This window comes from Triticum urartu, chromosome 7A, assembly GCF_056163025.1.
Source record: "Triticum urartu cultivar PI428250 chromosome 7A, HENAU_Tu73, whole genome shotgun sequence".
In the NCBI taxonomy this organism is placed as follows: Eukaryota; Viridiplantae; Streptophyta; class Magnoliopsida; order Poales; family Poaceae; genus Triticum; species Triticum urartu.
Genome location: NC_141879.1, coordinates 276,366,749 through 276,382,096, shown reverse-complemented (window position 1 = coordinate 276,382,096; position 15,348 = coordinate 276,366,749).

Sequence of the window (15,348 nt, the reverse complement as noted above, 5' to 3'; positions counted from 1 at the left end):
TCTCGTTACCGGCAAGTCTCTTTACTCGTTCCGTAGTGCATCATCCCGTAACTAACTCATTAGTCACATTGCTTGCAAGGCTTATAGTGATGTGCACTACCGAGAGGGCCCAGAGATACCTCTCCGATACTCGGAGTGACAAATCCTAATCTTGATCTATGCCAACTCAACAAACACTTTCGGAGATATCTATAGAACATCTTTATGATCACCCAATTACGTTGTGACATTCGATAGCACACAAGGTATTCCTCCAGTATCTGGGAGTTGCATAATCTCATACTCGGAGGAATGTTTATTTGACATTAAGAAAGCAATAGCAATAAACTGAATGATCAATATGCTAAGCTAACAGATGGGTCTTGTCCATCACATCATTCTCTTAATGATGTGATCCCGTTATCAAATGACAACACATGTCTACGGTTAGCAAACATTAACCATCTTTGATCAACGAGCTAGTCTAGTAGAGGCTTACTAGGGACTCGGTATTTGTTTATGTATTCACACATGTATTTAAGTTTCCGATCAATACAATTCTAGCATGAATAATAAACATTTATCATGAATAAGTAAATATAAAATAACAACTTTATTGTTGCCTCTAGGGCATATTTCCTTCAGTCTCCCACTTGCACTAGAGTCAATAATCTAGATTACATTGTAATGAATCGAACACCCATGGAGCCTTGGTGCTGATCATGTTTTGCTCGCGGAAGATGCTTAGTTAACGGGTATGCTACATTCAGATCCGTATGCATTTTCTAAACTTCTGTGTCTCCATCCTTGACCTTTTCACAAATGGAGTTGAAGCGTCTCTTGATGTGTTTAGTCCTCTTGTGAAACCTAGATTCCTTCGCCAAGGCAATTGCTCCAGTATTGTCACAAAAGATTTTCATTGGAGCCGATGCACTGGGTAATACACCCAGATCGGATATGAACTCCTTCATCCAGACTCTTCATGAGCTGCTTCCAAAGCAGCTATGTACTCCGCTTCACAAGTAGATCCTGCCACGACGTTCTGCTTGGAACTGCACCAACTGACAGCTCCACCATTCAATATAAACATGTACCCGGTTTGTGACTTAGAGTCATCCGGATCAGTGTCGAAGCTAGCATCGACGTAACCATTTACGATGAGATCTTCGTCACCTCCATAAATGAGAAACATATCCTTGGTCCTTTTCAGGTACTTCAGGATGTTCTTGACTGTTGTCCAGTGATCCACTCCTGGATTACTTTGGTACCTCCCTACCAAAACGATGGCAAGGCACACATCAGGTATGATACATAGCATATCATACATGATAAAACCTATGGCTGAGGCATAGGGAATGACTTTTGTTTTCTCTCTATCTTCTGCAGTGGTCGGGCTTTGAGTCTGACTCAATTTCACACCTTGTAACACAGGCAAGAACCCTTTCTTTGACTGATCCATTTTGAACTTCTTCAAAACTTTATCAAGGTATGTGCTTTGTGAAAGTCCTATTAAGCGCCTTGATCTATCCCTATAGATCTTGATGCCCAATATATTAGCAGCTTCACCGAGGTCTTTCATTGAAAATTCTTATTCAAGTATTCTTTTATGCTAGCCAGAAATTCTATATCATTTCCAATCTATAATATGTCATCCACATATAATATCGGAAATGCTATAGAGCTCCCACTCACTTTCTTGTAAATACAAGCTTCACCATAAGTCTGTATAAAACCATATGCTTTGATCACCTCATCAAAGCATATATTCCAACTCCGAGATGCTTGCACCAGTCCATATATGGATCGCTGGAGCTTGCACACTTTGTTAGCACCTTTAGGATCGACAAAACCTTCTGGTTGCATCATATACAAATCTTCTTTAAGAAATCCATTAAGGAATGCAGTTTTGACGTCCATTTGCCAGATTTCATAATTATAGAATGCGGCAATTTCTAACATGATTCAGACTGACTTAAGCATCGCTACGGGTGAGAAGGTCTCGGCATAGTTAACCCCTTGAACTTGTTGAAAACATTTCACGACAAGTCGAGCTTTGTAGATGGTGAAATTTAAATCAGTGCCGGTCTTCTTCTTGAAGATCCATTTATCCTCAATGGCTTCCCGATCATCAGGCAAGTCCACCAAAGTACACACTTTGTTCTCATACATAGATCCTATCTCAGATTTCATGGCCCCAAGCCTTTATCAGAATCTGGGCTCATCATACCTTCTTCATAGTTCATAGGTACGCCATGGTCTAATAACATAACTTCCAGGACAGGATTACCGTACCACTCTGGTGCGGAACGTGCTTTGTTCGACCTACAAGGTCCAGTAGTAACTTGATCCGAAGTTTCATGATCATCATCATTAGCTTCCTCTCTAGTTGGTGTAGGCATCACAGGAACGGATTTCTCTGATGTGCTAGTTTCCAATTCGAGAGAAGGTACAATTAATTACCTCATCAAGTTCTACTTTCCTCCCACTCACTTCTTTCAAGAGAAACTCCTTCTCTAGAAAGGTTCCATTCTTGGCAACAAAGATCTTGCCTTCATATTTGTGGTAGAAGGTGTATCCAATTGTTTCCTTAAGGTATCCTATGAAGACGCACTTCTCCGATTTGTATTCGAGCTTATCAAGCAAAAGCCTTTTGACATAAGTGTCGCAACCCCAAACTTTAAGAAACGACAGCTGATACGTCTCCAACGTATCTATAATTTATGAAGTATTCATGCCTTTATATTATCATTCTTGGCTGTTTTACAGTCATTCTATAGCAACTTTATATCTTTTTTGGGATTAGCCTATTGACCCAGTGCCCAGTGCCAGTTGTTGTTTTTTGCTTATTTTTTACATTGCAGGAAATCAATATCAAACAGAGTCCAAACACCGCGAAACTTTTTGGAGATTTTTTATGAACCAGAACACCCAGGATGGGCCAGAGCAGCACCTGGGGTGCCCTGAGGGGGGCACAACACACCAGGGCGCGCCTGGGGGCCCAGGCGCGCCCAGGTGGGTTGTGCCCACCTCGATGGCCTCCCGCACCCCTCTTTACCCCATAAATTCACAAATATTCTGAAAACCCTCGGGGTTACCCTAGATCAGAAGTTCAGCCGCCGCAAGGCTCTATAGCCACCGAAAACCAATCTAGACCCCGTTCCGGCACCCTGCCGGAGGGGGGAATCATCTCTGGTGGCCATCTTCATCATCCCGGTGGCTACCACGATGAGGAGGGAGTAGTCCACCCTCGGGGCTGAGGGTTTATATCAGTAGCTATGTGTTTAATCTCTCTCTCTCTCTATCTATCTATCTATCTATCTCTCGTGTTCTTGATATGTCATGATCTTGATGTATCGCGGGCTTTGTTAATATAGTCGGATCATATGGTGTTTTCCCCTCTCTATCTTGTTGTGATGAATTGAGTTTTTCCCTTTGAGATTTCGTTGTTATCGGATTGAATACTTTTATGGATTTGAGAACACTTGATATATGTCTTGCAATTGAATACTCGTGGTGACAATGGGGTATCGTATTGATTCACTTGATATATGATTTGGCACTCAACTCACAGATTCCTGAGGTGACATTGGGGTAATCTATGCATAGGGGTTGATGCACGTTCTTGTCTTTGTTTCTCCGGTAGAAATCTTGGGGCACTGTTTGAAGTTCTTTGTGTTGGATTGAATATTATGAATCTAAATTTGCTTTGGTGTTATTTTAGTATGAACTCTTGGTTAGATCGATCGAAAAGAATAGCTTCGTGTTATTTTAGTACGAACTCTAGGATAGATTGATCAGAAAGAATAGCTTTGAGGTGGTTTTGTACGCTACAAACATTGCCGTCCTATGTTCTCCGCTAGATAGGAACTTTGGAGTGATTCTTCGTTGCATGTTGAGGGACGGTTATATGATGCAATTATATTAGCACTGTTGAGAGATTGCACTAGTGAAAGTATGGACCCTAGGCCTCATTTTCAAGCATTGCAATACCGTTTTTGTGCCCGTTTACTATTTTCAACCTTGCTGTTTTTATTTATTCAGATTATAAAAATATATTTCTACCACCCGTACACTTTTATCACCATCTCTTCGCCGAACTATGCACCTATACAATTTGCCATTGTATTAGGTGTGTTGGGGACACAAGAGATTTCTTGTATTTGGTTGCAGGGTTGTTTGAGAGAGACCATTTTCATCCTGCGCCTCCCACGGATTGATAAACCTTAGGCCATCCACTTGAGGGAAAATTGCTACTGTCCTACAAAACTCTGCACTTGGAGGCCCAACATGAGTCTACAAGAATAAATTTGCGCAGTAGATATCAAGCTCTTTGCTGGCGCCTTTGCCGGGGAGGTGAGTGCTTGAAGGTATATCTTTAGATCTTGCAATCGAATCTTTTAGTTTCTTGATTTATCACTAGTTTGGTTTATAAAAGAAAACTACAAAAAAATGGAATTGAGGTTGCATCATATTATTGATCATCTTTATAATATCTTTCATGAAAATGATACAAAAGAAAATTGTGCTCAATACTCAATTGATAGAAGAAGAATTCAATAAAATGTTTGGTATAAATGATGAGCATGATTGCAATGTTGTTAGTATGAATTCTTTGAATATTCATGATGCTAATGATATGCAAAGCCATAAGCTTGGGGATGCTATGTTTGATGAAGATGATATTTTTAGTCCCCCAAGATTTGATGTGCAAATTTGTTATAATGATAGCATGCCTCCTATTTTTGATGATTATATTGATGAAAGTGGATTTGGAGAGGTCATGACTCTCTTTAGTGATGAATCCACCATTTTGGATGAGGCTTCAATTGACTATGATAACAAAGTTGTTATCCCTGTTCAAGAATTCATCCGATTAACCAGTTAACTTGCCGATTAATCCTTACTCATAGGGACTCCGAGTAGCCGATTACCCGATAAATCGTCTGATTAATTGATTAAATGGCCGATTAACTTGTCGATTAGCCTATTAATCCCCTACTCACCAGCCGACCGAGCAGCTACCAGTTAACGATTTCCTCAATAATGTCTATGATGATTATGGTGATGACATGTATGCTATAAATAATAATGATAACCATGAAACTTGTCATCATCATTTTAATTTTCAATCTCATGATAGTTATTTTGTTGAGTTTGCTCCCACCACTATTATGGGTGAGAAGAAATTTGCTTATGTGGAGAGTAATACAATTTCTATGCTTGTGGATCTTGAAAAGAATGATTTATGTGATAGTTATATTGTTGAATTCATTCATGATGCTACTGAAAATTACTATGAGAGAGGAACTTATGCTTTTAGATATTGCAATAATATCAAGTTCCCTCTCTTTGTGTTGAAAGTTTTGAAGTTCCACTTGTTTTGCCTTCCTATGCTAGTTGATTCTTGTTCCCATAAATTGTTTGCTCATAAAATCCCTACGCATAGTAATTGGGTTAGGCTTAAATGTTCTTTCCATGTGCTTCATGATGCTCTTGTTATGTTTCAATTCTTATCTTTTATTCGAGCATCATTGAACTCCTCATGCCTAGCTAAAAGCCATTAAAGAAAAGCGCTTGTTGGGAGACAACCCAACACTTTTATGTTGGGAACGCAGTAATTTCAAAAAAAATCCTACGCACACGCAAGATCTATCTAGGTGATGCATAGCAACGAGAAGGGAAGAGTTGTATCCACATACCCTCGTAGACCGTAATCAAAAGCATTATGACAACGCGGTCGATGTAGTCGGACGTCTTCACGATCCGACCGATCCTAACACCAAAAGTACGGCACCTCCGCAATCTGCACACGTTCAGCTCGGTGACGTCCCACGAACTCTAGATCCAGCTGAGTGTCGAGGGAGAGTTTTGTCAGCATGACGACATGATGATGGTGATGATGAAACTACCGGAACAGGGCTTCGCCTAAGCACTGCTATGATATGAATGAGGTGGATTATGGTGGAGGGGGGCACCGCACACGGTTAAGACAATGATCAACTTGTGTGTTCTAGGGTGCCCCCTGCCCCCGTATATAAAGGAACAAGGGGAGGGGGGCGACGGCCCCATAGGGTGCGCCCCAAGGGGGGAATCCTACTCCTACTAGGAGTAGGTTCCCCCTTTCCTAGTCCAACTAGGAGGGGAAGGAAAGAGGAGGAGGGGAGAAGGAAAGAGGGGGCCGGCCCCCCAAGCCCTAAAAAAATTCGGTTTGGGCCTAGGGGGGGGGCGCTCCCCACAGCTCCCTTGCTGCCCTCTATTTCCACTAAGGCCCATGAAGGCCCATTGACCCCCCGAGGGGTTCTGTGTGACGCCCGGTTAATCAAGCTACAGTAACCCTCTGGTAATGATGCCATGTCACCACGATTACTGTTGCTAATCTCGTGCTAGTTCAGATCCGAGCCAAATTCAAATTTCAATTAAAGTCAAACATTAAAAGTTTCCAATAGTCAAATAAAAAAATGTTCAAATTGTAGCAAATAAATCATAATCAATTATGGTGGAGGAACCACACTTTTATGAAATGATTAAATACTCTAAAGTGAATAAAACCATAGCAAAACAATTATTCAAATGATTTTAAATAATAAACAAATGTTAAACTAGTTTAATTGACCACCAAACTTTTTATGGTAGAGGGATGTTCTGAAACCTTATTTTAGGAGCTATGGTCATATTTTATGAAAACTAAAATAAAGTGTGACTAAACCAAAACAGAAAAGAATAAATAAAAAGAAAAGACAAAAGGTAAAACAAAAAAAAGAGACGGAAGGAAACCACCCGGGCCGTTCGGCCCAACTAGGCAACCAGGCTACCCGACCGGCCCACCCTACCCCTGCTTAACCCCCACTCCCACCGAACCCTAGCCCATATTCCCCACTCCCCCCCCCACTCCCCCCCCCCCACGCTCGGTCCACTCCCCCCGCTCGGTCCACTCCCTCCTGATCCAATCTGGATCGGGATCCCGTTGACGCCGCCGCCGATCCCCGCGGCCACTATGCCGGAGCTGCCACTGTCGCCCTCCGCCTCGACCCCCCCCCCCCACCTACGCCGCCTCGTCACCTTGCCTCATCCCTGCCAGCCTCCCCAGGCCTCGTCGCCCAATCGACGCTCATCGTCCCTGCTGGCAACCGCCGCCCCCGACGCCTTGCACCCGCGCTGTCGCCGGAACCACGCCGCCGGCCTCCTCGAGCTCCTCCTCGACCCGATGTCGTCGCCCGTCGTCGCCACCACCACGTTGCCGGCCTGCCTCCTTCTCCTCCTCCCCGGCGGCTGCATCGTGCCGTCTCCGTCCTCGTCATCGATCATCGCGACCCCGAGCTCCGGCGCCTCCCCGAGCTCATTTTTAGCACAACTACAGGGCCCCGTGAGCACGCTTTCCCCATTCCCCCTCTGTTCCGTCGCCGTTTCGCCGTGGCTGCGCGCTCGCCGTGTCCGCGTGCGCCCCTGCTAGCCGGCCCTGACCGCGTCCACCCCTCCCGGCTGCTTGCCGCCTTGGGACTCCGTCCCTCGCCCGGTCCGACGCCCCGCCTTGCCCAGCCTACCTCACCTCGCCGTGCCTGTGCCGGCGGCTTCCCCCTTCGATCTGGGCGTACGCCCGCTCGGGCTGGGCGCCAACGCCCGTGCGCCCGCTCGCCCGTACCCAACCGCTGCGGCCCTGTCCGCCCCCTCGTTCGGGCGCTGCCCCGGTGCCCGCAACGCCCGCACCCGCTAAGGCCCACTGGCCCTATGACATAGGGGCCCCACCCCACAGAACGTTTCAAATAAAAAATAATAATAAATAAATAAACTTAATTAATTAAATAACTAAATTAATTAAGTTAATTAATCCTAGTTAATTAATCTAACTAATCTGTTAGTTAATTAAACAGTAGTTTGTTTAGCCTAATCTCTAATTAACCTAAAGTGTATGACAGGTGGGTCCCACTGGACCCACTGGTCAGGTTGACCAAGTCAACTCTGTTGACTGCTGATGTCAGCATGACATCATGCTAAAGTCATTAATCTATTTTTCGAATTAATTTAAATAATTAGTTAAATTCCAAAAATTAATAAAATCTTAGAAAATCATATCTTTTAATTCGTAACTCAGACGAAAATACTTTCTACATGAAAGTTGCTCAGAATGATGAGACGAACCCGGACACGCAGCCTGTTCGTCCGCCACGCACCCCTAACATGTCAAACTCACAACTTTCCCCCTCCGGCTCCTCTGCCCGAAAACGCGAAACACCGGGGATAATTTCCCGGATGTTTCCCCCCTTCACCGGTACCACCTCGTACCGCGTTAGGGCGCACCTAGCATCACGCCTTGTCAAGTCATGCATCGTCATGCTTTTGTTTGCATTATATTTATTGTTTCTTCCCCCTCTTCTCTCGCTAGACACCGAGACCGACGCCGCTGCTACCCAAAACGACTACGGTGTTGACGACCCCTCTCTCTCTTGCCAGAACAACCAGGCAAGCCCCCCCCCCTTGATCACCAGATATCGCCTACTCTCCTCTATACTGCTTGCATTAGAGTAGTGTAGCATGTTACTGCTTTCCGTTATTCCTATCCTGATGCATAGCCTGTCCTTGCTACTACTGTTGTTACCATTACCTGCTATCCTACTGCTTAGTATAGGATGCTAGTGTTCCATCAGTGGCCCTACACTCTTGTCCGTCTGCCATGCTATACTACTGGGCCGTGATCACTTCGGGAGGTGATCATGGGCATATACAATATACTTTACACAGTTACCTTACCTGTGATACTGTTCGGAGATGGGGGCTGAAGGGGCAGGTGGCTCCATCCCGGTAGAGGTGGGCCTGGGTTCCCGACGGCCCCCGACTGTTACTTTGAGGCAGAGCGACAAGGCAGGTTGAGACCACCTAGGAGAGAGGTGGGCCTGGCCCTGGTCGGCGTTCGCAGATACTTAACACGTTTAACGAGATCTTGGTATTTGATCTGAGTCTGGCTACCAGGACTTGGAGTTGTAAGAACGAGATCCTGTGTTTTACTAGAGTCGCACTAACCATCTACGCGGGGACAGTTATGGGCACTCGACGTCGTGGTATCAGCCGAAGCCTTCGTGACGTCAGCAATGGAGCGGCGCGCGCTGGATTGGACTGGAACGCCTACTAGGCTAGGTCTGCTTCCGGCTGCCCACGCAACGTGCATGTGTGCTAAGGGCGATGGGCCCAGACCCCTGGGCGCTTAGGTTTAGACTAGCGTGCTGACCTCTCTGTTGTGCCTAGGTGGGGCTGCGACGTGTTGATCTTCCGAGGCCGGGCATGACCCAGGAAAGTGTGTCCGGCCAAATGGGATCGAGCGTGTTGGGTTATGTGGTGCACCCCTGCAGGGAAGTTAATCTATTCGAATAGCCGTGATCTTCGGTAACAGGACGACTTGGAGTTGTACCTTGACCTTATGACAACTAGAACCGGATACTTAATAAAACACACCCTTCCAAGTGCCAGATACAACCGGTGATCGCTCTCTCACAGGGCGACGAGGGGAGGATCATCGGTTAGGATTATGCTATACGATGCTACTTGGAGGTCTTCAGTCTACTCTCTTCTACATGCTGCAAGACGAGGCTGCTAGAAGCGTAGTCTTCGAAAGGATTAGTTATCCCCCTCTTATTCTGGCATTCTGCAGTTCACTCCACATATGATACCCTTATTCCATTTGATACCCATGCATATGTAGTGTAGCTCCTTGCTTGCGAGTACTTTGGATGAGTACTCACGGTTGCTTTCTCCCTCTTTTCCCCTATCCCTTCTACCTGGTTGTCGCAACCAGATGTTGGAGCCCAGGAGCCAGACGCCACCTTCGACGACGACTCCTACTACACCGGAGGTGCCTACTACTACGTGATGCCCGCTGACGATGACCAGGAGTAGTTAGGAGGATCCCAGGCAGGAGGCCTGCGCCTCTTTCGATCTGTATCCCAGTTTGTGCTAGCCTTCTTAAGGAAAACTTGTTTAACTTATGTCTGTAATCAGATATTGTTGCTTCCGCTGACTCGTCTATGATCGAGCTCTTGTATTCGAGCCCTCGAGGCCCCTGGCTTGTAATATGATGCTTGTATGACTTATTTTATTTGTAGAGTTGTGTTGTGATATCTTCCCGTGAGTCCCTGATCTTGATCGTACACGTTTGCGTGTATGATTAGTGTACGATTAAATCGGGGGCGTCACATTCTGGTAATTCCCCGGTACTTCGGTATTTATCCGATGACCCCCGGAACCTTTTCGGTGTCCGAATATAACCTTCCGATATATCAATCTTTATGTCTCGACCATTTCGAGACTCCTCGTCATGTCCGTGATCTCATCCGGTATTCCGAACAACCTTCGGTACATCAAAACACATAAACTCATAATACCGATCATCATCGAACGTTAAGCGCGCGGACCCTACGGGTTCGAGAACTATGTAGACATGACGAGACTCATCTCTGGTCAATAACCAATAGCGGAACTTGGATGCTCATATTGGCTCCTACATATTCTACAAAGATCTTTATCGATCAAACTGCATAACAACATACATTGTTCCCTTTGTCATCGGTATGTTACTTGCCCGAGATTCGATCGTCGGTATCTCAATACCTAGTTCAATCTCGTTACCGGCAAGTCTCTTTACTCGTTCCGTAATGCAACATCCCGTAACTAACTCATTAGTCACATTGCTTGCAAGGCTTATAGTGATGTGCATTAATGAGAGGGCCCAGAGATACCTCTCCGATACAAGGAGTGACAAATCCTAATCTCGATCTATGCCAACTCAATAAACACCATCGGAGACACCTGTAGAGCATATTTATAGCCACCCAGTTACACTGTCACATTTGATAGCACACTAAGTGTTCCTCCGGTATTCGGGAGTTGCATAATCTCATAGTCATAGGAACATGTATAAGTTATGAAGAAAGCAATAGCAACAAACTAAACGATCATCGTGCTAAGCTAACGGATGGGTCAAGTCAATCACATCATTCTCTAATGATGTGATCCCGTTAATCACATGACAACTCTTTGTCCATGGCTAGGAAACTTAACCATCTTTGATTAACGAGCTAATCAAGTAGAGGCATACTAGTGACACTCGGTTTGTCTATGTATTCACACATGTACTAAGTTTCCGGTTAATACAATTCTAGCATGAATAATAAACATTTATCATGATATAAGGAAATATAAATAACAACTTTATTATTGCCTCTATGGCATATTTCCTTCATTTTACCTACTGTTTTTGTGTGTTCACATGATTAGGCTACTGTAGTAATCATGTTTTATTGCTTTTGTTTCAATAAAGGGCCAAGTAAGACCTTTGGGATGGCTTATGGTGATAGTTGATTTGATCTTGCTGAAAAACAGAAACTTTTGCACTCAGGAAAATAATTCTCATTTTTAACAGAAGCGTGATAAAATGTTGATTCTTTTTGCAGAAGATTAATAGACAAATTTCATAGGTTTTACTATTTTTCAAAACTTTTGGAGTAGCAGAGGTATGGTTGGAGTACAGATTACTACAGACTGTTCTGTTTTTGATAGATTCTGTTTTCAATGCATAGTTTACTTGTTTTCTAATTTCCATGGCTTATATTGCTCAATATAAATTGTGGAAATGATATGCTACAGTAGGCATTGTGTGAGAATAATTATGAATCTTGTCTTTGACAGTACCAAAAGTGAAATGGTTTGCTCTTTATCATACTAACCTATCTCACAAAGTTCCATTAAGTTTTGTGTGATTGAAGCTTTCAAGTTTTGGGTGAGATGTAGATATGAGGATAATAAAGAGTGAAAATACCCTAATCTTTGGGATTCCCAAGGCACCCCAAGGTAATATTCAAGGAAGATCTAAGCAACTAAGCTTGGGGATGCCCCGGAAGGCACTCCCTCTTTCGTCTCCAACATTATCGGTAACCTCACTTGGAGCTATGTTTTCATTCGTCACATGATATGTGTTTTGCTTGGAGCATCATTTTATTTTGTTAGTATTTTCTTGATGTTATTTAGAATAATATTTTGCATCTTTCTTTTCAATAAAAATATCAAGTATAGCATTTGCCATACTTATTTTGCAAGTATACATGTTTCTGTTTGAAAACAGAAAGTTTACCGCTGTTGCGAAAATTCCCTAGAAAATTCAGAAAGTGATAAAATGTTGAAACTTTTGAAAAATAAGCTCTCATAAATTTTCTACAGTGTGGTAAATTTTCATAATCTTTGGACTTTAAGAAGTATTAATACTCTTGCATTCTTTACAAACTGTACTATTTTGGCAGATTGCTGTTATGTTTGCATTGTTTGCATATGTTTGCTTGTTTAATGATCCTATTTGAGGATAGGAGTATTAAATATGCAAAGGAATTTAGTATGCAATGTTGAATAATAATTTTAGCGATTTTCTACAGTAGAGAATGATAAGGTTTTGCATTAGTTTATACTAACTTATCTCACGAGTTCTTGTAGAGTTTTGTGTGGATGAAGCTTTTGAGATTTAGGAAAACCGTGATATGAGAAGAATTAAGGAGACACAAAAGCTCAAGCTTGGGGATGCCCAAGGCACCCCAAGATAATATTTCAAGAAGTCTCAAGCATCTAATCTTGGGGATGCCCGATAGGCATCCTACCTTTCCTCTTCAACAATTATCGGTTAGTGTCGGTTGAGCCTAAGTTTTTGCTTCTTCACATGAGTTGTGATATTCTTAGAATGTCATTTTATTTTCATTTTTCTTGATGTTTTAATAAAATACTTAGATCTGGAAGTTTTTAAATAAAATATACTCCTCAAATAGTTACTAGGGAGGCTAGGTAAGCGGCATTCACATCCCGTCAACGAAGCTCTTTTCTATGGAATTGCTCTAGTGCTTCACTTATATCTTTTTGAGCACGGTGTGCTTTAGTATTTTTGTAGAAATCCTCTCTTTCTTCACTTAAATTAATTTGAGAGAAATAAATATTATGCTCATGATCTTCACTTTTATCTTTTTGGAGTAGCTTGTCATTTACTCTTGTGCTTGACTTATATCCTATATATAAGTAAATTGTTGAATAAATTGAAAGCCATGAAGTTGAAATCACATCATGCCTAGTGGTAGCTTCACATTGGGTTTAGAAAGTGAAATCTTTTGAGGCTTGACAATCACAATATTGGTCATACAAGAAATTCATGAATGGTTAGTAGAAGGAAGAGAACTTTCACATGCAAATACACTATCTTGGAAATCTTTTGTGATTGTGAGCCCCCATCAAAATATTATATGCCAAAATTATTGACGTTGGACAAGGAAGACAACGTAATGGTTTATGTTTGTTCATATTCACATAGAAGCTATATTGTCATAGATCCTTCAACATGTGGTGCTTGCCCCCCATCTTTGCTAGCCAAAAACTCCGCACCAAGTAGAGATACTACTTGTGATCCAAAAACCCTTAAACCCAAATCTTATTTTCAAGAGTCCACCATACCTACCTAAGTATTGAGCAAGATCCTTCAAGTAAGTTGTCATTGGTGCAATTAAGGCAATAAAAATTGCTTCTAAAAGTGTGAGATCATTTAGTGTAAGAGAAAATTGAGCATTGTACAAACTTGTGATGGCAAAGTAATAAAAGCGACGGACTTCATAATAAAGGTTGCTATCATAAGGGGCAATATAACGTGACGTTCTTTTGCACTAAGGGGTTGAGCATACAACCAAACAAGGTCATGGCAACCTTTGCTTCCCTCTGCGAAGGGCCTATCTTTTACTTTCATGTATTTACTTTTATGCAAGAGTCAAAGTTTTTCTCTCTATCTTTTTTTTATTTTCTCCTTTGGCAAGCATCATGTGGTGAGGAAAGATCTAGCCACATATATCAAGTTGGATATGGGTAGCATGAGTTATTTTTGTTGATATCACCCTTGAGGTTAATACATTGGGAGGCGAAATTATAAGCCCCTATCTTTCTATGTGTCTAGTTGAAACATTTTGCTCATGTGTATGTGGAAGGATCGAGAAGAGGTGTCTAGAGGGGGGCGGATTAGACACTAAGTGCCAAAAGTTGCAGTTTTTAATATTCTTAAGTTTAAGTGGAGTTTAAGCACAAGTTTAACAAACACAATACATATCAAGCAAGCATGCAATGAGTATATGAGCAGCGGAAAGTAAAGCATGCAACTTGCAAGAATGTAAAGAGAAGGGTTTGGAGTATTCAAATGCAATTGGAGACACGGAGGTTTTTGTCGTGGTTCCGATAGGTGGTGCTATCGTACATCCACATTGATGGAGACTTGAACCCACGGAGGGTAACGGTTGCGCGAGTCCACGGAGGGCTCCACCCACAAAGGGTCCACGAAGAAGCAACCTTGTCTATTCCATCACGACCGTCGCCCACGAAGGACTTGCCTCACTAGCGGTAGATCTTCATGAAGTAGGCGATCTCCTTGCCCTTACAAACTCCTTGGTTCAACTCCACAATCTTGTCGGAGGCTCCCAAGTGACACCTAGCCAATCTAGGAGACACCACTCTCCAAGAAGTAACAAATGGTGTGTTGATGATGAACTCCTTGCTCTTGTGCTTAAAATGATAGTCTCCCCAACACTCAACTCTCTCTCACAGGATTTGGATTTGGTGGAAAGAAGATTTGAGTGGAAAGCAACTTGGGGAAGGCTAGAGATCAAGATTCATATGGTTGGAATGGAATATCTTGACCTCAACACAAGTGTAGGTGGTTCTCTCTCAGAAAATGTGTATTGGAAGTGTAGGTATGTTCAGATGGCTCTCTCCACGAATGAAGAGTGGGTGGAGGGGTATATATAGCCTCCACACAAAATCTAACCGTTACACACAATTTGCCAAACTCGGTGGGACCGAATGGTTAAACTCGGTCGGACCGATTCAGCAAACCTAGTGACCGTTAGGATTTTCGGTGGGACTGAGATACTCGGTAGGACTAATATGGTTAGGTTTAGGGCATAACGTAGTCTCGGTGTGACCGATTACACAAACTCGGTGGGACCGATTTTGGTAATAAGCTAACCGGAGAGTTGGTCAGGCAAACTCGGTGGGACCGATTACACAAACTCGGTGGGACCGATTTTGGTAATAAGCTAACCAGAGGGTTTGCATTGTAATCTCGGTAGTACCGATTGCTCAAACTCGGTGAGACCGATTTTGGTAATGGACATACACAGAGAGATTACAATCCCATCACGGTGAGACCGAGATCCCTATCGATGAAACCGATTTGCTAGGGTTTGTGGCAGTGGCTATGACATCTGAAACTCGGTGGCGCCGGATAGATAGAATCGGTGGGGCCGAGTTTGACTTTTGGTTTAGGTCATATGTGGATGTGGGAAGGTACTTGAGGGTTTTGGAGCATATCACTAA